Consider the following 25,085-nt stretch of genomic DNA (forward strand, 5'->3'; position numbering starts at 1 on the left):
ATTTAATCGATTTTATCATTGTTTCTATATAACTAAATGCAATATTTTATATTTTAATCAATATGATTCTCAAATATCTTCTGAACTACATAATATTGAATTTAGTATGCATTTCTCACATATTTACTTTCTTCAATTACCTTCAAATTCTTTGAGTTTATATTGTATGTAACAACAGCATTTTACATTATGAAATAATAATGTGTATTACGTATAATGGATATACACATACACATTAATAATGTGTATATCCAAACTTAGTTTTAACGATTTTAAAAAGTGATTATTATACAATTAATTATAATAAATATAATGTCAAGTATTACAATTATAGAATATTGAATTGTTTTATTTTATAATCGACACTATTTAATGATTATAACACTTTATATTCTAACTTAAAGATTGTTTTCTTAGCATCATGTAAATTTATAGTCTATTATTGACACAAACATTCTTCATTGTTAGCATCTATATAGGCCTATGTATTAATAATTTATTCAATCGACATGTTTATTTACTAAAAAACTGATTATTGCTTTTATATTTGACCATTTAATGAGGATCATGTTGGAAATTCCGGTCATGTTTAAGAGACTTAAATGCTCTTCGAGAAAGTATCTATAGAGAACGTTTATCTTCGATATGCAAACATATATTGACTTCCACTACCAAACTTTTCTCTTTGACGATTCACATGAATGAATTTTCTCGAAGATTAACTAGAATATTGGCAATGACATGTTCTGAAGATATAACAGAAGTTTTTCAACAGAACGTTAAGATTACGCAGACAGATATTTTCTCTGTATTTTTCCACTTCACCTTTTTTTGATTCTTAGCGTAGGCACTTAAATAAGCTTCAGAAATGGCATCTCGACTTTCGTGTTGTCAATATAAAAGTTGGAAAGCAGTAGTTTATATCCGAAAAATACACGCAGAAAGCTTTTACAAGCCTCGCAGTTTGTGTATTGAGTCGAAAATATGAAAAACGCAATCATTTATAATGCAAGCTATAACGTTTTATTTCAGCAATAAATAGTTCAGTTTTAAGATAGTAAATCTTCCAGAATTATATGACATAAACACCACGAAAAAAATTAAGATTAATTATACGTAGCCTATAGTTTATTTTCTGGAAAACTAACTTAGCTGTTATTCTAAAAGTTTTCTTCCTTCAGAAAATTTTTATCTTTCTTTGAGAAAAATCACAAATTTTTATGTAAATTGCTTCTCGAATTAATTTAATTTTATTATAACATTTGAGATATTAATGTTAGAAAATATATAATGCAATAAACTATTCATTAATAAAATAATGGCAAATTATTAATGTACGTTATTTAAAACATTAAAGTATAGTTCAAAAAATAAATTTTTTTAATAATTATGATGGTATTCGCTTATTTTAAAAGGTAACTAGAAGAATAGGAATATTTTATAGCATTAAATAAATTATTTGAATATAGTAATTTATTTAAAATGTTTATTTTATTTTATTTTCTAGGGAAATTAATTTTTAAAATATAAAGTTAGTTAAAGTTTCCTCAACTTACGAAAGATTTTAAATACTTTTTAAAATAACGTAAAGACTATTTACATTTTTAATGATAGTCAAATTTGTAAAATTTAATTATATTCAATCTTGCTTAAAAGATAAGTAAGTTTCGTAATTAATTAAAGTAAATAATAATTACGCCCTTGAGCAAGTTTTAATTAGTAATATTATCTGAAACTATATTATAATTCTTTGATATAGGAAATTTTACACTTGTAAGTAAGAGTATTCCTTCTGAGCTGGCTTATCGATTGAATTGCTTAAGAAATGCGCATCCATGAACTCCAGTTTTCTCCTCACAGAATATACGTGTGTACAGTATATGTGTATATAGTCCTATGTAACAATACTACAAAGGGTGATACTAAAAATAATCCAACTTTCAAATTCTTACAAATGCGACCTTACTAGAAAACATATGGAAGACTGAAAACCTCCTCGCTGAAGTTTTGTTTTTGTTCATTGTTATTTTAAATATGCACTGTTTAAAAAAAATATATATATATATAAATTATCATAAAATTGTTTTAATGATATACAAAACTTTTAAAATTATATAATTACTTTCTTCTGAACGATATTTGAATATTTTAAAATCAATCTTAATGTATTTAGTTTTTGATTGATTTTTTGAATAAAATAATTAATTTTCGAAAGAAATTTAAATATAAAATTATAACATAAAACATGCTAAACTCTAATTAATACTTCAGAATTTATTAAAGTAAGGTAATAAATTATTAACATATTTTTTCACTCTAACAGATTTCGATTTTATATCCAGAGATAATTAAGTTACTATCCTTCAGATCAATCGGGATAAACATCTGAATATTAAAAAGTATTTATTGATTTTAATATTCAGTTATTTTTTCATTAGCTTAATCGAACGTTAGAAACCATTAAATCTCGCTTTTTTCTCCTATTAAATTCATTCTAACATTAAAATATTTAAATTAAACATTTTTTCAAAAATAGTAGACTATAAATGCATTTATTAGCTTTTTTTTCTTTTAAATCGTTAACCGTAACTTTGTTAAAGATTTCAATACTTTTATTTCTGTCAGCACGTTTCTTGTGATTCATCTTTTACAATTATCTCGAGAAAGACAATTTCACGGAGGACCATTGGTTTGAATTTGTATGTAGTGGTCGAATCGAAATCTATCAAACGAAAAAAGTTCAAGTCGTTGTCCCTATATTCTGAAGAAAAAAAAAGGAAAAACAATTTTAGAGCAGAAACAGATCACGTGGATATCCGTCCTGTTGTCAAGAAATTTTGTGTTGTGAGTACGTGTCTAGGTTTATGAATAGCTTTGTCTAACACGCCCATTTTTCTTTAGGAATTTTGAAATTTTTATATAATACTAAAATGAAATTTTATAAAATTGAATTTTATACTTATTTTAATTTATCTTTTAAATGCTTTTTGGAATCATCAAATTTTATATTAAAGATTGAAGCAATAGTATCGATCGAGTTTATGATAAGTGATTGACGAGTAATTAACCTATATAAACAATATAATCAGTTATAAATAATGTATATTGGGCTACAAGTTAAAAAAATTGTAGACCTATAAATTCCCACTGTCGTCCGTCTGTCCGTCTGTCTTTCTTTTCTTAATCTCGAGAAAAGTGTTACATAAATGAAATTATACAGACTAAATATAGAAACCTCAGGGGCAGAAGGACCCGACTTTAAGCCAGAAGTCACGTTATTTCAATTCAAAAATTTTCTCCTGAAAGCTATTAGATAGATGATCGGCACGAATCTATTATTAAAGGAAAAGTATGATTCTTATATTTATAATATAATCGGTAATGTACAGTACAGTATATTATTTATGTAATATAAATAAATAATGTATATTTATGTATATTACTTCATCTTCTTTTATCCTCATGTGTAATTTTTATGAAATTACACACGAGGATAAAAGAAGATGAAAATTTTTTTAGATCGATATGTCAAGGCGGTGTAAAATATATAAACAATGAGAAAATTTAGTATCTTGCTCAGATCAAAATCAATTGTCCCAAAGCAAAATAAAAGAAGTAATGTGTACATTTGCAGTCAATATTTCTCAGCTGAACTGGGAGGAGTTGCTTCGGGGTATTTCTAACCAACAGAAGATCACTATCCTCTTTCCTATGACAGTGTTTCTATGTCTTCTCTTTTCACAGTCCCCCAAGCATCTAAAATGATGCGTGCAACATCAAATAACTTTCCTTCGATAAAATGTACAGAAAGAAGCACTTTCGTATGAATTTAAGACTTCACACTTCTCAGGCTTACATTAATCATGTTTTCAACTTAAATGAAAAATAATATATATTCTGCAAGACATAAAATGCTAATGAATACTAATTCGAAAATATGTTAGAGTTTTAGTAGCAAAATAAATCAAAATTTTTAATTTTGTTTAAGCCTTTTATGAAGTTTAGTTAATTGTACTTAATGAAAAATAACTATTAATAAATTATAATAATCATAAACAACTTTCAATATAATTTTTAGAGATTATTCTTAAAATTTATTACAATTAACATACATTAATGTGTTGATTATAATTATATTAATTAATTTAAGATATAAAAAAGTAATTATTTTAAAATATTATTATTTTGTTGAACGTTTTAAATTAACAAGATATTTATTTTAAATAAATTAAATATTTTTTTTCATATAATAAATTTTTATTACGTCGAAAATTAAATATTTAAAACAAATAAATAATTGCGCGTAACATTTGTTTTTCTTCATTAAATAAATATTTTCGAGTGGTTTTTTTTATCATTTGATATATTTTTATATGTTATTTGAGTTATTACAGCACAATATGTTTCAACTGTCCTTTATTTGGTCTGACATTTATTAATCATAGTTTGTTAAACAATGACATAGCAGGATTGTAACATCCGATCAGAAAAAGTTCGTGGTTAACGGTTGATCGAATTTATTATTTAAGAAAGAAAGTGATTGAAGACTGATCCTTATTCGATATTCTATACAAATTGTTATTAGAATAAATGATTATGCCAATGCTTAGAATATTCCCAAAATACTTTATACAAGTTTTGGCAAAAAAAAGGGGAAAAAATGTTTTATTTAAATAATAAATTATGGAGAATTGTTAAGAATAAAGTTAGTTTTTCTGTAGAAAGAATTTTTAGATAAAAAAATTATTTATTTCATTTTATCAACATTTTATTCGTCAAAGAAAGAATATTTCTTTTTATGTCATGCTGACAGTATAAATATTTATCATTTGGTAAATCGAAAAATATATCAAGTATGTATTAAAAACAGAATGCAATTTAAGTACGATTGAAAAATTCATTCGATAATTAAACTGTTTTTATAGAAATTTAGTTTGCATTCATTCTTTTTAATTTAGAAAGCTAAATCCATTGTCATGAATATAATATTAATTTTTAGTTTTTTTGTATTAATTAAAAAAAATTCGATTTACATTTATACTGCATACCAAATTTTAACAAACAGAATCAAATGTTTAAATAATAAGCTAGCCAAACATAATCCAATTAGTTATGTGAAATTCTATGCAGGAAAGAAAATCAAGTTACTTGTAAATTACATAACTTCATTGTATGCCTAGAAAACAATTTTTAATGATGTTTCTTATTATTTTAGCTAAATTTAAATTTTTTACAATGTTTTTAGGTTAATTTGGAATGATATATTAATATCTAAGATGTTATTGAAGTTGAAGAAATATTCGAAAAGCAATTATAAAATACATTTTTAGATGATGTAACTAAAGTTAATTAATTTTTTTAATATTGATCTAAGATAAAAAGTTGATAAATAAACAAGAGAGCAATAATTTTATTAGTTCTTCATAATTACATCTTTAACATAATTATATATACGTTTATATATATACATTATATTTCTCTTAGAATTTTAAATATTTAATATAATATTTATACCGTGTATCAATACTTAAGATAGAAATATTATACTTAAATATATTTATTCTTATTTTAATTACTATTATTATTAAATTTGCTTAAAAATATAATCTGAGGTTATTTTCAAAAACATAATTGTATTGCTTTTTTCGAATATCAGAAATATCTTGCATCGTATTCAAAATCAATTAAAAATCTAATAAAGCCATAGATTTATACACCTAACAATGTTTTCTTACTCTAAATTCTTAAATTAAATTAATTTTATAATTAAATGAATTTTATACAATTAAATTTGGGTTTATTACAATACTTAATTTAATGTCCTGTATAAAAACATTGAGTTATTTATTTATTTCAATTTAATTAAAAATTGTATATATATATATATTTTGAAAAATAAAATGTAGGCTTATGATTGTTTTATTACCTAATTCTAATTTAAAATACTTTAAAAAATTTTAATTTTTCCTTATATTTTAAATGATACGAAAACTGTAAATGTTATACGACGTTATTTTACTAACGAATTTATTAATTTTATTTGTAATAAAATTTAATACGTTAGAATTATTTTCGATAGCGTTTCATTGTTAAATATATTTTAATTATTAAAATTCTTGTTTTAAATTAGTTATATGCATTATAGGCCTAATGGGATTTCATCCTCTTTTGAATGGAAATTACTTCATTTCTTTAAAATAGTTCCTTGTTTATTGAAATCGAAATAATGTGTCGTATAAAATGGTTTTACAAGTTGTTAGATTAGCTTACTTTTTTCTTAAAATATTTATATTTAATATCAGAAAACTTTTAAAATGTTAAAAACAAAATTATCGAGATTCTTATTTAAAAGTCTTTTAACGTTTAATGTTTTTGTGATTACTTTTAATATTTTATATAAATTAATTGCTGCAACAACATGCAATAATTTAGAAAAAAAGAAAAAGAAAAATCTCAAAATGCTTTCATTTATCCGTTATCTATTTCTTACATTCATTATATATGAAGTTCAATTATAATTTTAAAAGTAAAAGCTTATTATAAATGTAAAAAATTAAAAACATTTAAAATTCTGTGAAATTTTTGCTTATTTATTATTTATTTATTTATATGTAGAAAATTAATCAATTAATAAATCAGCATTTTATTGCTGAAACTAATATTTGATGAAGTCGTCGATAACATTTCTAACTTCTATTTCAAAGAATACTTTAAAAGCCACTAAACACCTGATTAGGTTGTTGATCACCTTATCCTCTTAACGGATTCCTTTGTATTTGTTTTTTTCCCCTTACTTTAAAAAAATCCGTCCACAAACTTTATTTTCTATAAATTTTAGAATCAACATTTAAAAAATTTTCTATGACGTTAATAGCTTATTTTTTGTTAAAATATTTTCTAGGTAACAACTTATAAAACCATTATATTCTACTCATTATTTCAATTTTAATAAAAAAGGAAATATTTTTAAGCAATGAGGTAATTTCCATTCAAAAGAGGCTAAACTCCATTTAGGCCTATAATGCATATAAATATTGTTAAAATATAATATTTTTACATAAGATTATCATAGTAAAAGAAAAAAATTGCAAATTTAATGATATACCATTTATTATAATCAGTTTTTTTTGTAAATATAAAATGAAAAATAATTTAAAATAAACCAGTTCTTATTTATATTCCGAAGTTACAACAGAATCTTAAATTACCTTTTTCTTTATGAACAATTACCATCAAGAAATGTAAAAAAAAAAATTTCTTATTTCATCAATTGTTTCGTCTGCACAAGTTGTTCTTTTGCAGAATTTATTTTTCTTCTTAAATAAAATATATACATTTTAATTTTTTTGAAGCGATATAATTCAAAGAAACTTAATATATTCTGATATTTAAACAAATGCTTCCATTTAGAATAATTCAGAGATATGAAAGAGGATTTCTTTTAGATTCTAATCAACTTTTAGATACAATGAAAAATGCAAGTTATTTATAGATTCAAAGTAATTTATTGGAGTAAATGATCATTCTAAACATTTTCCAATGATGATCTGATTTATTCCAATATCCTTCATCAGAATTTTATAATAGTTGATAATCCATTTTTACCCTTTTTATTCTGGATCTTCTGTTTTAAACAACAATAATCTTGAAGATTAATTTGAATAAGTAGATTTTCTATTCAATAATAATTATTTCGTAGATTCACAATTATTTAAATATGCATTATATTATATTTCTAATAGCCTTAGAGATTTATTTGCACGCTATTAAACAACAAGCAATTCACAAATTAGTGAGATTCCTAAGTGTATAATTTAGAAATATTTATTCCTTTGAGAATCCTTTTAATTTATCCTGAACATGATATAGAACTTGAGATTAGAACTTCCATTTCTAATACTAATTTTAAGGACTATCGGATTTCATCAGTAAATTTGAAAGAGATTATCAAAATCAGATATTAAAGAAAATAGTATTTCAGAATAATTCGGCAAGCATTTACGATATTTCATAAACTAAATTAAAAATTAATCATGTTATAAAATTTAGATAATTATTTTATTAATAATATTCTTACTGAGCGTACAAAAATTATATTATCTCGCTTGTATAAGCGAGACATATTTGTATCCCCCACTTATGCTATAATTTATTATAATTAGGTTTATATATAACATTTTTAGATTATAAAAGATTAGTGATTAGTCAAATAATTTAATAATACTTAATGAATTATTTGACTAATTTAAAAATTCAGTTTTTATTCATTATTAACACAGTTTAAATTGGTGACAGATGAATAATAATATTAATATATTCGATCTATTACGTTTTAGGTAAATTTTCTATTCATAACTTGAATATGATAATATAACCAGGCTCTAACGCTTACACCGAGATGTAACGACTCACTTTTTCTATGTTATTTTAAAACTTTTAACTTCAAAAGAACTTCTGACCCGAACTTCACAAATAATGCTTGACCGTAGTAATATTCAGTTCTTTTATATTGATTTCTAGGCAGTTATAGCTATTTCCTCGCAGTTGTTTCTTGCACCTGCGAATACACCTTTCCTGAATACAACATGGTTGTAAATTATACAATTTTTTTATTTTATTTTTTATTTTCGCTTAAACTTCGTCATTTTAAACCATTTATAAATTTCCTTACAAAAATATATTTTATTTTTATTTCCTTAGCAATCATAAGTTTATAAAAATACTTTCATTTTATAGAATTAAAAGCCTAGAAACCAGAACAGTTTAATCTGACAAATTTTTAATGAAGCAAAAGAGCGAATAAGCTTGGAGACGTAATCTAGCGTCAAATTGACAAACTGCACGCAGGTAACACGAAATACAAAAAATATTGCAAAGTCGTACAGAAATCAGCTTTTCAGTATGTCAAACCATGTTGTATCTATATATTGTTAAGATATTGCCTGCTGACAAAGCTAGCTAAGACTGGTAGAGCATCTATAAAAGCAAGGTAATAAAATGTCCGTGTCAGCTGTTGGTTGGACTGGGATTAACAGAGCTTTCCGTCTCCTATTTTCAGGAGTTCCTCTCAGCTAGACTCTTGTAATAACTAAGGATTACCGACGACTACAAACTACCAACAAGTATGATATGTATCATTAGCTCTTTCCTGCTTCCAAATATCCTTTAGGTTACAGAGAAGATGAATAAAAAGTATCTTTTCACGGTACTATATGGAAGTCTCATTGATCAAACATAGGAATGAAATGGAAAAGTCAAGTAAATCACTTTCTTTTAATTTCGAATAACAATGCATCAAATTCTACTCAGCAATTAAGAATTTCTTAAAATATTAAAACTTTTAATTGTAAACACGTAAGCAAGAATAAAAGGTTTCACTGATATTCAAGTTTATACTCGATATTTAGTGTATAGCACGTGTCATAACTAAATATTAAAGTGTAAGTAAAATCATTTACTTTTATAAAAAGTTACGTATAATTTTACGTAATATATTATATAAAAGAAATAGAAAATCCAGTAATTTAAAATTAAAAATATATTTATAAACGTTGAAAAATTTTATAAAACAATTATAAATAAATAACGTTAGAATTTATTTAATGTATGAAATAATGTATCTCAACAGAAAGATTCATTTAACCTATATATAAAGAATATGTTTCGATTAATTTTTATTAATGCTTTTAGACGAAAGAAAGGAAAACCATCAGCGACTAGTCATCATCATCATCTAATAGAAGGATATAAATCTCAGTTGTCAATGAAAAAGAAGCATGACTTCATTAATTCTTAACGGGAATTGGTCTACTCGCTTTCTTATCGGAACTATCGGAAATTGTGGTAAAACAATAAAGAAAGTTACAAAAATTGCATTTAATTTATTCAAATAATTTACAAAAAGAAATGAAAAATTGCATCTTTTATCATTTATCTTTTGAAAAGAAAAAAGAATAAGCAAATCTTCCAAATGACTTGTCCGGTTGTCTTTATTGTATTTTCTTTACTTTTTTCATAAATATTATTTAAATTAATAATCTAATAACATTTTATGCATTAAATAAATTTTGTAATCAAGATAATCGAAACTATATTTATTTCGCATATTTGATCATTTGCGCATTAAGCTACATATAATTAAAAATATATTAATAGTTGATTAACAATAATCACATCAACTTTAAAATAAATTGAAGAACGTTTGCTGCATTTGTTGTATTTAGATTATTTATGTACTGTATAGATACAAGCCAGATATAACTAGGTAAATATAAGATCATTTCAAAGAAATATATCTTTCCAATATAAAATTTTAAGTGGTATAAGTAGAATGAAAGTAATTTTAGTTAAAGACATTGAGAAAGATCAAAGATCATAAATGTATAAAAATATACTTATGCTGATAATATCAATAGATAACTATCATCAAGGACATGAATATGGTAACTTTAATCCGTAGTAAAATAGGTACAAAATATCAATTTAAATTCCTCTTCTCTTTTATCATTTTGTATGGGAAAAAAATAAAAGAAGTTTATATAACTGTTAACTTTAATGTTTTGTTTAATAGTTTACAAGAGTATAAAAAAGTTGAAAAAAGGATTAAAATCAAGAACAAATTTTAAATTATTTAAAGAAATTTTATCGTTATTTTCTTAATCAGATTTTTATAGTATTGTATGAATTTTTTATAGTTTCGTTGTTTCTTCATTACATTCATTATCGTTGATAGCAAATGTTTTGTGCTAACAAAATCTTTTTCATTGCAATCTTTTTATATTATTATTTAAATAAAGACTTTTTAAGTCAAGTTTTTATTTCCTATCATCATTAAATAAATTACAAGGAGTTAATTATTTCTATGAATTTTTCTATATCCTGCAACTTCTAATTAGTAATTTTTAATTTAATAGTAGAATAATTAACACAAGAATGCTTTCGACCTGATCTTTGATCTCCATTTATTAACCACAAATTTACCTGTATTATTTGAATTCATTATTGTTGTCTCTAATTTAACTGAATGTATTATACTTTTATATTTGTTTAAATTTAAAGTCTGAAACTTTTTCAAAAACTGAAATCATACGAAAACAGTACGTGCTTACTTCATTTAATTATATCTTTATTGAGTATAATACAGAAGATAAAAAATAAATAACTTAATTAATAATTTAATTAATATATAACATAGCATTTTAATAATCAGTTCTATGTGCTTTAGTAATAATTACGAAAGAATGTTAATGACTTATAAAATCAGGAAAAATGTTAAATCATAAAAATTAATCAAAGAATAATAGAACAAATTCACCAAATTTTTGCATAATTCTTAATCCTAAAATTTATTAATTAAAACAAATATTTGTAGGGGAATCGTTTAAAAGATAATTTTGTTTTCTTCCCTTTTCTATAACGACTTAATCAAGATATCTACCAACTCAGTAATACATGTCAATACCTTTTATACAGAGATAATTCCTTTTGACACATTGCTGCCAGAAGATTGTTAATCAACACTTCGACTTGTGTTGGTGGTCTGTAAATTTATGGTTGTCTCAAGACGTGCAAAGATAGCAATAAATCCAATGATGTAAGTCAAGAGGATACGAAAACACTGTATAGATACTACAAGTCATTTAACAAGATTTATCTCTCGGCATGTAAATTCATTTAACCGGTAAAAAACCGTAAACATGAATGATATGGCACAACTGTTTAAATATTACTATAAATTTCTTTTATTGAAATGGCTAGGATATAAATTTCAACCATTGTTGGCATGCTCTTATAATGATAGATCTTTCCTTCATCCAAACATCACTGTGTAATTTGGATATACTCTATACTGTTTATAGCTAAAGTTTCTTTTCGATTCCCCTCCCCCTTATAAATAGAGTTAAAATAATATTTCATCTAAAATATATCATTCAATACGTTTTAGAATTTTTATTTTAAAAACTAACCAATATTTATATTAATATTAATTTAATAATTTCAATTTAAAATATTACAATATAAAATATTAATGAATAAACTACTTACATAAATTAATATAAATATAAATAAAAATTAAATTAATTAATAATGATTTTGCATTAATTTGAATTATTAAATTTATATAATCTAGTTTTTAAGAAGCCAAGAAACGAATTTTTCTTATTAATTCTTGATTATACAAATAATATGTTTTATTTTATATAATTTACATTTCTAATGAATAATAACATAATTTGGTTTGCTGATTATTTATTATTAAGATTAAAATTATAAATTTTTTATTTATGATGATAATAAATAAAGCTGCTTTATAAATTTATAATTGAATTTATTTTAATAAGAATGCAAATAAAAAATATTATGATATTCAATATAATGAGGACAAAATTAATTTTCATACTTTCATTTTCAGATATTTTACTTTAAATTGAATTAAATTATTTAAAATTTAATCGAAAGTTTAATAATTGAATAAACTTGTTTTTATTTAGATTTCATTTTATATATTAATCTGGTGATAGTCAACAATTAAGAAGCAATTAACACTTGTAAGTAAATAAAATTTATCATTTTCTTTATTTCTAGTCACTTAGCACTTTATATTATTAAATGTATTGTTAATATTGTGGATTAAAATGTATAAACTTTCTTCATTTCTCATAACATTTTAAGTAGAAAGATCTTTACTTGAAATAAATATAGTAGACTCTCGACTTAACGGAATAATTAAGGGAAGGGGCTTTCCGCTACTGCAAAATTGTACGTTAAATCGAGCATGTTTTAAAAGCATTTATTAATAACGAACATAAGAATGAATAAAATATTATAATGTATACAGTGTATTGGGTAATTTATACTCATTAACTCATTGATACATCTTTTAGAGTGTTCTATCTGTGAATAAAATTTTTTGACTGGTAAATCGACAAATTGTAAAAGGTACCAAATATATATATATTGACTTATATAATCGAGGAAAAAACAAGTTATTGGGCTGCAATTTAAAAAAAAATTGTAGACCAGAAGTCACATGATTTCAATTCAAATTTTTCCAGAACAAGTTACATAGATGACCGGCAAAACTCTGCTATTCCCAGAAAAAGTATGATGTACAGGGGCAAGATATACTAATTTACTAATTTGAGATGGCGAACATATATTTTAAATTAAATAAATGAAAAATGTAATTAAAATTGCAGCCCGGCATTGTGACAATGTCACAATAATTTTTCCTCGTATTGTTTTGCATTTTGTACTACAAATGACGAAATTAACAATGCTGTAATGTATATTAATTAAAATTCATAAAATTTCGATACCTTAGAATAAACGTTATTAAAAATAAGTGTTTTTGTCTATGGTACAAAGTATTATCTACGTCAATATTATAGTAAACTAAGTAAATTAAGATGCTTAAGAAGAAAAAGGATTAGATGCATCTCAAATATGATATAAAAATAATAAATTAAATAGTTCTGTACTGAGATAATTTCATAGAAAAGAAAGTTGGCCAATATAAAACGTATCAAATTATTTAAAATTAATTATGAAATTCGATTAAATTAGTGAATAAGTCGAAAACATCTTACAAAAACGATATGTTATAATAAAAATAACGATATAAGGAAAGTAAATACTAACAGATTAAATGTTAATATTTTATGTAGTTTACTAGAAGCTAATATTTCAAATAAATTATTTTCAGATGAAATAATGCATTATTGATGATGAAACACACTCTAAGCATGATTTAATACTGTATTGTTTCTAATAAATATTTTATAAACGAGACAATTAAAAGTGAAGATCACAATGAAGACATTGTCGACAAAATCTGGCCCTTTTGATGTATTTATACATGCTTAATATTTCTTTTATAAACAGAACAATATCTGTTAACAAGCATGGCATCCAGAGTTGGATTAGGATAAACGTGATTTGACAAGTCACAACACATTTCTCCTAACATATTGCATTAGGATTGACATGTGAGAAAATCCAGAACATTTCTGTATACTTCACAACTACTTATTTTTATAAGTGTGCCTTTAGGGATAATCATAAATGACTTCATAAAATATTTCTTTATTTATTTTGGCATTGCTTAAATGAAGATATAGTAAGTTTGTTGTGACAAACTACCAGATATCTGAAATGAATTTCATGGTTAGACACTTCAGTAAAGATCTCACTACGATTAGTGTAAACATTGCAACTAGACTAATGTTTACGGTAGACTATACTTGCTGCAGGTGACTATCTTAATTAAAGTCCGCTTCTCTGAGTCAAATTCAGTTGCTATTAACATTAATGTAAATAGATAAATGAATTTTCAGACGGTAAATAAAGAAGTCATTCGTCGAAACTAACAAAAGATTTGGATTTTCTCGATATTAATGCGACAGGAATTTTGATGTTAAATTATGTATTTAAATTTAAATCAATGTAATTAATATACTTAATTAGCTACCTAATAATAATTTTACGATCGGAAGGTTTGCGTTAAATTAATAATATTTAATAAATCTTAAATATACTTATTTGTTGGCTTTTCGTACTTAAAATATAATAGGTTTCTTCATTTATGCAAATTAGTACAGATACAGATTGTATAATGTTGACATAGTCGAAGCATTGGGCACGTTAACTTCCAACAGCCAACATAAACGAAGCAAATTGTCTATGTCTTCATGGTTTACTACCGAGAATTGCAAACGAAACTTAAGGTTGGAAGTTCTATAAACTATCTTCTGTATTCTGTTCGAGATGCGAAAAAAAACTTTTACGATCGCGGTAATAAAGTTGTTCAAATGGATTTAATATTATAATTTTATCCGCGGCAGAATAGAACGGAATCGTAACTTTTTTAATTTTTAAGAGTGATATTTAGTTACTATAAAACTGGCATTATAAGATTTTCTGTAGTTTTAGCAACACAATCACTTGACGAGTCGAGTAATTGGTTAATTGGCAATAACCAGGTTCAATTGAACGATGAAAGTTATGGCCACATAATGTGAACCGGACCGGAGATTAACTTTCATTCCTCTTTTAATATTCTTATTAATGTTGTGGCTTTTAAGAATTTAAATTGCCATTTATTCATTATAAAACTTATACCTATTTCATACGATTATGAAACTTTCAATTTAGAAATTTTTATTACTATTATTATTATTGATATTAAAATAAGATTTTTGAGTTTTTCAAATCTGTAATAATATATTCTTCACTTGGATTAATTACGATTGATAACAAATTAAATAATAATGATTTAAATATTAAACAAACATATTTTAAAAAAAATTATATATTTTTTTAGTTTTATAGTTTTCTAAAAATTTGTTTTTAAGCTCATTTTATAGGAATGAAAATGTAAAATATTATAATCCCATTTGCTATATTTAAATGGCTTATCTTAATTTTTTTGAACTCAAAAAATTTTTAAACAGAATTTTAAAAACATTTCTGTTTTTTATTTTTTTCCGTCCTAAATATAGAACAAGAAAAACAGAATATTTTCGTTTAAAATAACACACCCACTTGAATCATGATTGGCTTGCCAGCATTGATTGGCATTCTACTTCATATTAAATCCAAGCTCCTAGTAACCTTTCAAGTAATATTTTCTTTAATACTTTTTTAAAATAAATTAATATCAGTAAATCACACATTACATAGATCATTATTATATCATTTAATTACAAATTTTTCTTGTCACCTAATCTAACGTTTGATTTTAATTATGATTAACTAATGACGTTCAATGCTGGTCATTAATTACTAGATGTCAATGTGACGTTATTTGTGGAAATAATTTTAGCGCTTAGGACCATTAAATTTATAAAACGCAATTTACAGAAATATATCTAAAAACCCCTACTTTTAATTTTTAAAATAATAATAATGATTGGTTTATAATTTTATTTTAAAATAATGTTTAATGTTTTATTTAAATAACATATCAAATTGAATTATTATGTATTCATTTCCTAAACAGATATGTTAAACAGAACGACCGAAACCACTTGATCTTGCGTGACGTCACGCATACCAGAATTGATATACAAATAAATGAAAAACATATCTAAAAATATCTCTCTTGTACTTGTAGTATAGAAAGACTTGAAGAAAAAGTTAATATGATTTTAAATGTGAAGAATATAAAACACGCGAATGACTTTTGGACATTTTAAACATGATAAATAGATCTAATTAATATTTTTATTATGGCAATAAATTAATCTAGCAGTCAGGCTATAATGTAATTGGATGTATTGTATATTTAAGTATTCGTTCTATATCTGTTGTAGATTTTTTCGTTTTAAAATTTGTTTGATAGTTAAAAACTAAATGTACTATTTACATAAAAAAAGAACAATCTCAGTTTACAGTAAACTATAAATCCTATAATGTACATACCACAAGGTAAACTATGCATTTTAAAAGTTAATTTGAACTGATATTAATTTACTTTTTGGCGTAAAATTTAAGTAAAATTCCCACTTCCTATTAGAGAATGATGTTTTTTGTGTGAGAATAACAATTTCCTTCTTGATGACTTATACTCTGTGACATATATTGTTTTAAGGACGGTTATTCCCAACTTTAATCATATATTATTTATCAGCAAGCGTCAGGCAGGGAATAATTGTACCTCTGAGAATCTGAAAGATATAATAGCTATATGCCATCATCCAATTGAAATTTTTAAGGTTTATGTCTATCGATGCAGAAAAAAACACTGTCTGGGCACGAGATAAAGTAATTGAAAGTGGTATCTTGTACTTTACATAATTTTGGTTGTCTCGCAAATGTCCTTGCGTGCACAGAATTTAAAGAGAAGTGTTAAATTATCAATAAGTTTTTCCCCCTCTCTTATTTTAATGCTAAAAAGATTTATATTTTTTGTTATTCTGTTTAGAAATTAAAAATAAATTCATTGTTATAAATTATTAATAAGTAGAATAATTCGTGTTTTCAATATACATATATTCTTCTATATATCAAATTAAGAACATGCTGCGAAGAATACGTAAGCAGTTTGCGTGTACACTATTAACAATAATAATTGAGGTTCACGTAAAGTAGCACAGAGGCACAATCACAACATTGTAATTAGTAATAATATAATGCCTCTCATTGCGATGAAACGGGCTGTCATAACTTCTATCTGTTTTACGATTTTAAGATTATTTTTAAGTATTAAAAAAAAGGCATTTTACAAATAGAATCAACTTGACAGATGTTATTATCTTCTAATCACTTAAGCTAGAAATAACCATATCTTACGCAATAAATTTAGTATTTTTTCTCCTTTTTTTTCTTTTGGAATCAATTATGGAAATGGCAGTGTCGCTAGTCGGTTTGAGAAGCGATGGCGTTGCTTGCGGGTAGAGCGCCCTACAGTGGCGATTCTTGCCAATACTAATGCCCCGTTTGTTAGAAGGCGTACAACAGACAGAGATGTGCTACACACAGACCGACACGGAACTGGTGCCGTTCAAGCTGTCTCCAGAAAGTCGGGTCGATGTTTAAGTACTGTGGAGGTAACATTGCCTCAGATAACGTTTAAACGAGTGATTTTTTGGTCAGAGTCGTTTCAGCTATTCCATAATCTGTTTTCTTCATCGGCATCTGGTAAGTTCTTATCTAAGTAATATAAAGTTATAAATCAAAAAATTTTACTGTGGTGAGATAAAAATTATATTCGGAGAAAAAACGCTGAAATTTAAATAAACAGCTAAAAAATAATAACAACTTTGTCTTGTTGGATTCTCTTCAGCCTCTTCGGATAGTCCTTAAAATACTTTTATATCGAAGGATTTTCTTATAGAAATAATATTAATTATAATTTAAAACAGATACAGTAGGCTATATATTATTTTTTTTAATAAAAAATCCATTTACTTAGGAATAAAAATGATTACATGTTTGAAATGTTTTCATTTAATGAATCGGATAAGTTTGTTTCCCGTAAATATTTTAGAAGAATATCAATTATATATATTTGACTCGTGAAAAAATCCGTGACAATAAGACATTGTGAAGTTTGAAAAATTGACGTAACGAGAGGAATGTTCTCTATTGATCGCCCAGATACCATACCACTTGTTAAATACTTAGGTTATCAAAGCAGAAATACTTATAAGAAAATAGCTTTCGTCTATTTTTCGTTAGATTATATAAGATAGAAATTTATACAAGAACGAAATAGCGAATAAAGGTTAGGTTAACATTAAAAATGTATAAATTTTATAATGTGTATAATTTGACATAATAAGCACTCTATGGAAATCTAGTGAAGGATTATTTTAATCATTTAATTAGTGATCCCTATAATATTAGATTATATTATTTCCTACAGCAATACTTTTAATGTTAATGAATGATCTAAATGTATTCTTAATGACATTGCTTATCATAAATAAATAAATATTTACTGAGCTCGAGTAAATAAAATAAGTATTTTTGCAGAATTAATGCAATCTAATGATAATTTAAAATAGATCTTGGAAAACTTCGTTATTTTTTATTGTTTTTTTTTCTGTAAATGCAATGCGTATGGAAAGAAATGTTTATTGGTCTCTGTGGTAGCATAAATCTATTTACATTCGGAGTAACTCTTGGTCGTCAAAATGTGTGTGAAGCTATGTAGACTTCACGAAATCATTTCATTTATCTAGATTTATAATAATGTTGAACTGGAAATTGTTATCTTAATGTGTGTCCCTTTGTAATTTTATTTAAGATCTATGCTGAACTTTTCCTATCTTTCAATCAGCTATACATATGTAAGTCGTTGCATTAATATTAAGGTTCCATTAGTTTCTCCATTAGGAAATTTATTCTTTAATTTCTTAAATTACAATTATAATTCTATTTATTGTTAAATTGGTCTTTATAGAAAATTGTTATTGGCATTTTAATGTTTATAAAACCTATTTTGCTTTGCCGTTTTCTGATTTACACTAAAATTATTTTGTCAGTTTTTTTTTTTTGTTAGTCGAATATATTGACTTTTTTTTATAAAGAAAAAGACCATCCCATCTGGAGTAGATCATTTTATTGGAAAACAATCAAATCCACGTGACACACTATTCTTAACACGATGTTCTAATTTTCTTCTATTGAAAATTTCATCTGCTATTGGAAAAAGATGAAAACCGACACTGAAATGGAAATCGAAAATGAAGAAAGATTATCGAAAAGCATATGACAATACATTAGTAAAAAAAAACTTTATTTATTTTTTATGAAATATAAATTTTTAAGAATAGAAATTATTTTTTAAAGGACGTGGAATCAAACAAAAATTATTATTTCGTATTTAGTGAAAAGAAGTTTATTTCTATCAATTATTTATGGATGTATTTTTAATATAGTATTAGTTATACAAACAAAAACAGGATGTAGACACTAATATCAAAAGATTGTCGTCTAAAATCTCCTTTCAGGAAATCCTTTTCCTCAATTAATGGCTGATATAATTGCCTAAGTCTTACTATTGAAAAGCCTTCAAAATGCCACAAAGGATTCACCGGCTTTATTGTACAGGTGTATACTTTTGTCTGTTAATTAAAAACACACATTTAATTATGAACTGCATTGCTAATTATTCATTTAAAATTTAATATAGCAATATATTTTATTACAAAAGTTATATTTATTCACACTACTATTTGGAGAGAAAGTTTGTTTCTTAACAACCAATACACACGAATCCTTAAAATATATAAATGATAAATGGAAGCGATATGATTATTTATATCACTGACTCTTGCTCAAATTGCATGATAACAAATAAGAACTCTTCAAAGCAGCTGCTGGAAACATGGAATGCAATCGGCTTCCTTTCACTTTGCATATATTAACAGTAAGGGATACCATATAGATAGATGATCACTTCTTCGCCAGTACGTTAGCAAGATTGAGTTTGGCAGCCAACTTTCTCGTATATGGGAAAACTTTTTTCTGTAGGATGTGAGTATTTGAGTAGGATAAAAGTAAGAAAAAAACTACTGATGTGAACTTAAATTATACAGTACGATCGAAGAAAGTTGGATGACTTTGTCTAGGAAATTCTACGCTTGGAATTTCTAAATGACAAATGCTAGCTGAGAAAAATGATTGATTTGTGAAAGGTGATTTGACACTGTTTTTTTTGCTCGACACTTTTGGGAAACTGTCAAATACAGAAAACATACTAAAATATTTCCTTTTCTGAAGTTCATTTATTGAATCAGCTTGGATAACTATGGATGGACTTATTTACTTAGTCCGAACGAATACGTTTTGAATAGAAATACTTTTTATTGAACATGTTTGTATGTTATTTACATATATAACGTATCTTCAGGAAATGTCTTTTGATGTACACAAGCTTATATTTAAAGCTTACTCGTTATATTTTTTGAGTGTCAATATATAAACTAATAATAATGTTTACTAATGAATAATAGATGTCACATACGTAATATTTTGTGTGCTGCTAAACAATAAATCTATTTATTTTGTAAACATTTTAAAACTTTCTGCTGTTTCTATATTTCCAAATATATATACATTTTTTCAGTAACAATGTCATAAAAGCGTATTGATTATATACATTTTTAAAATATATATTTGCAGAATTTTTGTTCAAACTATTTATCATCAAAGATTGTTCTATAAAAATGTTTTGAATATTTTATCTTCAGAAACAGATTAAACATTTGGGATGATTTTTAATCAAAGAAAATTGTTTTTAGAAAAAAACAAACAAAATTCTTTGATCTAACCGAAAATTTCTTAATGGATTTTGAATTATTGTATACACAATATAACCAATGATGTATAGCTATTTGTCTTCTAGAACATCGATAAGTACATTTAATACTTTATCTTATATATAATTTAATTTAGTACGGTTTCTGTTTTAAAAAATAAATTTTAAATACAATTTATAAAGTATTGAACATTTAATATTTATTTCAGAAAATATTCGATCGCGAATATTTAATTATATCTGTAAAATTTATATATTTTAGAATAAATTTTTAACAACATTCTTAAATTCTATTTACGAGATGTTATTGCTTAGTAGGCAGAAAGCAGTAGTTGGTTATTACTTTAGAAATTAAAGCCGTTAGGCAGAAATCAATTAATTTCAAACTTTAATTATAAACCTCTTAGTTTTTGAACAAGATGGATATTATCTTTAAGTGACCATCACTACCCACTTCAGCTGTTAAGTTAAATTATCAGGTTTTTTCCTCTTTCTTGAAGAGAATTATATAATAAATCTTAAAAGAGATTCTTTATTAAAACGAATAAAATTTATAATTATATTTACTCGATGTATATTTTAACTCTGTAAACATGAAAGAGATTCTTCATAAAATGTAACTTGATATTTTTATTTTAAAAACAAACTCTATATAAATAATTTTAAAATAAATATTTAAACCTTTTGCAAGAAGATTTTTCTAGTCATTATACGAAAATTGCAATCTTTTTTTTTCTGTTTCTGTAATCTAAAAACTACGAGGCACATTTTTTCGAGTTTTTTTTATCTCGAAAACACAATATTGGCTGGGTTCTATTTGATAACTCGGGAAGGTTTGATATAAACAACTGTTCATTGTTATACAGGTGTATTCCCTATACTGAATCGTCTTTTCCTTTTTTTTCTCTGGTATTGATCGTAGTTAGATTGCGAGGAGAAATAGAATTATGTGCGGCAATCTAGAATTGAGCTTAGATTGTCTGCCATTGACGAAAAATTGAACATGGAGACAGAATTATCTAAAGAATATAGTGGCATTGTTCGAGTAGTATAGGTTATTCCAATGCTCAACTTTGGTAATATCTTGGGAGAGATAAGAAGAAGCTTGGATTCCGAGATTTATATTCTCTAGATAGGAATTATTCAAAATTGAAATGTATTCATGAAAAATATACCTGTTCAGAATCAAATATTGAAAAGGTTATTTACGAAACTCGGTTATTCGCATTTAAAGAGAGTTTCGAAAGATAACCTTATTGCGTTTTTATTGATTTGTGTCCTAAACATTAATTAAAAAAAAAGAAATATTGCCTCTTCTAATAATGTTAGAAAATAGTCAATAATAATATTTTTCCTTTTTAATATAATTTTCCAAAAATAATATTTTGAAAAATGTAACAAAATTATACTCTTTCCATATTTAATGTATCTTGGCTATCGATAGATGGAAGGCAATAAATTTAGATGAGTCGGGCAACCGTTCTCATATTATCATTTGCGAGTTACATTAAAATGTGAATATTACCCGAAGGCATATTTTAACGATCACTTATGCAGCGAATTTGGTTGTCATATCGACTACAAGCAATTTTTTCGTTTGAAAGAAGAGTAATGCTTATTTAAGTGGAAAGTATCAAGTATTTTCAAATGTATTATAACAGATTTATTGTAAATTAATTTGACATAGGTAAAGAAATATCAAAGTTATATATGTACTAAAGGCGTAAATTAAATCGTATATGTTCTTAATATGCAAAAGTTAGCATTTGGAGTGATTAAGGACGATTTTACACTTAACACGAGGCGTTTAAACATTAGCTGTGGATAGTTAAATGTAAATGGATTGCGAATTATTTAAAATAAAACATTCACAAATGAAGCCATTTGACATTTTTATTATTGTCATAACGATAAATTAGCTAATAATATCTTTTACAATACAGCAATTCACTGAAAATGCTATTTAAGATATAAAGAAAAAATCGTGTAAGCAGATTTGATACTATATTAAAAATATATATTATACATATTTATAATTTTAATGTTTAAATTCGCGATTAAAAATGAAATTTATTTCAAAAAATAAAATTACTTTAAATAATAATTTTTCTATAAAAATTAATCGTAAATTGCTATGTAGAAATTTTCAGATTATTTTAATAGGAGGGGAAAAAATTGTTTTATTTCCTTCTGCTCATCTAAATAATCCTTAATATTCTAGAAGAATTAATTTTCAGAATTTTATGTGCATCATTCGAGATTGTATTTAAGCTTACGTATGATTTGAATAGGCGGCAATTTAATTTTCGGACTTATTTATAAAACAATGCAATTAGAGGCTGTGGAATTTGTGGTAGCACAAATTAGTCGAGGGTAGAAAAAAATATAAAAAGGTTTATCTGAAAAGGCTACTACAATTCGTGTCCGTGCTTGATAATCGCTATGAAACAACCAAATCGACCTATTAGGTTTCGAAATGGCTCTATCTCTTCATTCAGAAAGATAATTCAGTCTGGCTTCATTTGCCACATTCAATAAAAAACAAAAACGATGTCTGTTTGACAATGTTCTTTTGTAAAATGCTCTCCTGTTTTGCTACTATAAAAGTCTGGTAGATAAACTCGTTAAAATGATTAAATTTAAATATTTGTATTTTAATTATTTTGCAAATTTATTTAAATGTTTAATATTTAATTTTTCCCCCAAATTAGATTAAGTGTAAAAAAAAATTAAAACACATTTATGTGCGGAATTTACTCTGAATTTTATGTTTAGAAATTTCTAGATATAAATAAATAAATAAATAAATTGTAAGTAATTAACAAATTAAATTCGCAAAATCTGTTTTGTATTTTAAACAAGGTCTAGTGTCAATGGAAATTACAAATAAACGTATTTACGTGTATAAAGTTTAATTAAAATTATTTTATAATAAATAATAATAAAAAATAATAATATTTTTTGAATTAATTTTATTCTAATGTTATTTTTTCATTAATTATTTTTAAAAAATCGATAACATTTAATACAAGTTTATACTATAGAATTTAAATTTCGATGAAAATGGAAAGAATAAATAAATTCTTTAGAAAGTACCCAAAAATTTTAAGTGATTAAATTTAATATTTATAATATTGCAACTGAGCAATAAACTAGCAATTGAATGATAGATAACGGCGGCGCAACGAATAATACATTAATATAATCCAATATCATTGGTAGACATTTATCATGAGAATGCCATATACTTCTTAATATTTATGAAAATTTTATCAAATTATGCTTGTTCCAAGCTTATCTCTTCGTATTTTTACTAATTCGTCTTCTTTTAACAATAAACTACATCATTTAAGTTACTCAAGTTGCCAGTAAATTTTCTCTTTCGGTTTCTTTGAATAGAGTACCATGGAAAAGACATTTTGTTCCTGTCTGTCTGCGCCCATATTGAACCACCTTCTCCAATTCAATACCAAGTAAACTATTAAGTCTTTGAACATTTTCCTGTTTGGTAAAATTATCCTTTTTCTTTTCAAATCGATGAACATAACAGAGAAAAATATATACATATATACTTGGCATTTAAATCCCTAAGTTAGTCTCTGCTTGTAAATAATTTGAGTTGAATGTATTAACTTTACTTAAATATAACTATAGGCATTTATAAATTAGAAGAAGATAAATAATTTATTTTATTTTATTTATAATTATAAGTTTTTAAATTTTATGTAAAATTTAAAATTACACGAAACATTAAAACAAAATTAAAAGAAAAAAACTTCTTTTTAAAATTTAAATTCTCAATTGAAATGCTAATGAAATGGCTGAGAAATTATTTAGTTCTTTTTTTCATTTTAAAATGTAAAGTTTAATTTAGAATTATAAATTTTACTAAATATTTATTTTCGAATTAAAAATTTAGTTAGACATTATTTAAAAGAATATTTATGCAATATTATAATTTTAAATATTTAAATTTGCTATCGGTTTTTAATATCGTAATAAATAATTATTTCCATTCACTTTAAAATTTCACGCTACTATACAACTTTAATTTTACTAAATATAATTAACTTTTAAATAAATTGCTTGATGATATTTAATAGTTACTAAAACACAGTTTGCAACTTAAAGTGATTAATTCTAATCTTTTAAAAATAAACTTTGTAAAAATATCGATTTTAGAATTGTATACTTGACACTATAAAAGAAAAAAAAATAGAAATTTGAAAGAATTAACGTGTTGTTTTTCTTCTATAAAATAATAAAACGGAATTAATACAATAAATTAAAATTGATTTATGATAGAAAATTAGCTATA

The 25,085-nt window shown here is 24.5% G+C and overlaps 1 protein-coding gene across 1 annotated transcript in view; it reads left to right on the top strand.

The window, feature by feature from the left end:
* The first annotated feature begins 17,474 nt into the window (after positions 1–17,474).
* Positions 17,475–25,085, top strand: part of LOC136978680 (protein turtle homolog B-like) — a 50,822-nt gene continuing 43,211 nt past the window's right edge. The window contains exon 1 of the mRNA XM_067274430.1: positions 17,475–17,640. The gene's annotated coding sequence lies outside the window, so the exon portion shown is untranslated. The remainder of the gene's footprint in view (positions 17,641–25,085) is intronic.

This window comes from Centruroides vittatus, unplaced genomic scaffold (assembly GCF_030686945.1).
Source record: "Centruroides vittatus isolate TY-2023 unplaced genomic scaffold, ASM3068694v2 contig_549, whole genome shotgun sequence".
Lineage (NCBI taxonomy): Eukaryota > Metazoa > Arthropoda > Arachnida > Scorpiones > Buthidae > Centruroides > Centruroides vittatus.